We start from the raw sequence: 2,431 nt of genomic DNA, 5'->3' as shown, positions 1-2,431 counted from the left end.
CACTTGTCAGATTCTTTTATCTTTATAGTTGTTAATATTAAAAGGAGGTACAACTTACTGTTTAGTTTTGTTTGTCCAAAAAATGTGTTTAATATGCATTTTAAATATGTTTTTAAAAGCTTGTATATATTAAGGCTGGGCACGGTGGCTCATGCCTGTAATCCCAGCAATTTGGAAGGCCAAGGCAGGCACATCGCTTGAGGCCAGAAGTTCGAGACCAGCCTGGCCAACATGGCAAAACCCTGTCTCTACTAAAAATACGAAAATTAGCTGAGCACGGTGGTGTGCACTTGTAGTCTCAGCTACCTCGGAGGCTGAGGCAGGAGAATCCCTTGAACCTGGAAGGCGGAGGTTGCAGTGAGCTGAGATTGCGCAGCCTGGGCAACACAGCAAGACTCTGTCTGTCTCAAAAAAAAAAAAAAAAAAGGATTTTTTCTTTTTTTAACCTAAAATGAGGAATCACTTAAGTGAACAGGAATTGGAGGGTGATCCCCAACCAGTACCTTTCCCTCCAACCAATGTTTAAAAATATAGAATGTAATACACTGGTTTTAGCCTTTTTAAAGCCAGGTGGATGAATTCCCAATGAATCTCCCAAATGAATGGAGATGCAATCTTATAGAAGTGTTTTAGGACAATATGGCCTTCCCTGATGCCATTGATACCCCTATTGTGGAGCTCTAGTTTCAATAGGCCAGTAAACATTCAGAATAATGGAACAGGAAGCCCGAAGAATAACTCCCATGTGAATGAATGTTTGGGGCAGATCAGCATTCTGCAACTGTAGCTTATTTAAAGTCAGATTTTTATTATCTGAGTCTTTGCTGAGATGGAAAGATTGGGTGCCAGGGGTAAGAAGGAGTCACCCAAAGATGAAAATAAGGTCATGAACATTGACTTGAGAAGCAGCAGGTTGAAATGAAAGCCCCACTTTGGGCCGGGCATGATGGCTTATGCCTGTAATGCCAGCACTTTGGGAAGTTGAGGCAAGTGGGTCACCTGAGGTCAGGAGTTCAAGACCAACCTGGCCAACATAGCAAAACCCCGTCTCTACTAAAAATACAAAAACGAGCCAGGCATGGTGGCGCACGCCTGTAATCCCAGCTCCTTGGGAGGCTGAGGCAGGAGAATTGTTTGAACCCAGGATGTGGAGGTTGCAGTGAGCCAAGATCATGCCACTGCACTCCAGCCTGGGCAACAGAGTGAGACTCTGTCTCAAAAAACAAAACAAAACAAAAAAAAAACAACCCTACTCTGGAATGGCAGGGGAATGGATGCTGCTGAGAAGACTGTTGCTAGGCCCACTTACAGAGCGTCCAGGGAATCTAGCAGCTTGGTCAGGTCTCAAGGCAGTGACTGTATGGAGTCTAAAAGTGGGTAGTCAAACATGAAGGTGGCTTGTAGGGATGGGCACATCAAGGCGTCACGGTTTGATATGTGGCCTAAGATTATCTTGTTCCTTTGCTGTAAATTTGTACAGATCACAAGGTTATTCACTGAAACACTGTTTGCTGTAAATGCAAAATTGAAAAACCTAAATGCTATGCATAGATTAGTTGAATATATTATAACACATCCCCACAATAGAGGTCAATGCAACTTTTTTAAAAACTGAGGAAGGGGCCGGGTGTGGTGGCTCACGCCTGTAATCCCAGCATTTTGGGAGGCCAAGGCAGGCGGATCACAAGGTCAGGAGATCGAGACCATCCTGGCTAACACAGTGAAACCCCGTCTCTACAAAAAATACAAAAATTAGCTGGGGCCGGGTGCGGTGGCTCACGCCTGTAATCCCAGCACTTTGGGAGGCCGAGGCGGGCGGATCACGAGGTCAGGAGATCGAGACCATCCTGGCTAACACGGTGAAACCGTCTCTACTAAAAAAAATACAAAAAATTAGCCGGGCGAGGTGGCGGGCGCCTGTAGTCCCAGCTACGCGGGAGGCTGAGGCAGGAGAATGGCGTGAACCCCGGGGGGCGGAGCCTGCAGTGAGCCGAGATTGCGCCACTGCACTCCAGCCTGGGTGAAAGAGCGAGACTCCGTCTCAAAAAAAAAAAAAAAAAAAAATTAGCTGGGCGTGGCGGCGTGCACCTGTTAATCCCAGCTACTCAGGAGGCTGAGGCAGGAGAATCGCTTGAACCCAGGAGGCGGAGGTTGTAGTGAGCCAAGATCATACCACTGCACTCCAGCCTGGGCGACAGAGCGAGACTACGTCTCAAAAAAAAAAAAAAAAAAAAAAAAACTGAAGAAGAGCTTTATGAACTGGTTGATTTCTAAACATACTCAAGTGAAAAAAAGCAAAATTCAGGCTGGACGCAGTGGCTCATGCCTGTAATCCCAGCACTTTAGGAGGCCAAGGCGGGTGGATCACAAGGTCAGGAGTTTGAGACCAGCCTGGCCAGCATGGTGAAACCCGGTCTATACTAAAAATACA

The 2,431-nt window shown here is 46.4% G+C and overlaps 1 protein-coding gene across 1 annotated transcript in view; it reads right to left on the bottom strand.

Annotated features, from left to right (window-relative positions):
- Positions 1-2,431, bottom strand: part of NDUFAF6 (NADH:ubiquinone oxidoreductase complex assembly factor 6) — a 185,057-nt gene that overhangs the window by 153,997 nt on the left and 28,629 nt on the right. The gene's annotated exons all lie outside the window — the stretch shown is intronic.

Source organism: Symphalangus syndactylus, chromosome 7 (genome assembly GCF_028878055.3).
Source record: "Symphalangus syndactylus isolate Jambi chromosome 7, NHGRI_mSymSyn1-v2.1_pri, whole genome shotgun sequence".
Taxonomy (NCBI): Eukaryota; Metazoa; Chordata; class Mammalia; order Primates; family Hylobatidae; genus Symphalangus; species Symphalangus syndactylus.
Note: the sequence above shows the minus strand (reverse complement) of the source record. Positions and strands in the feature narration are given on the sequence as shown.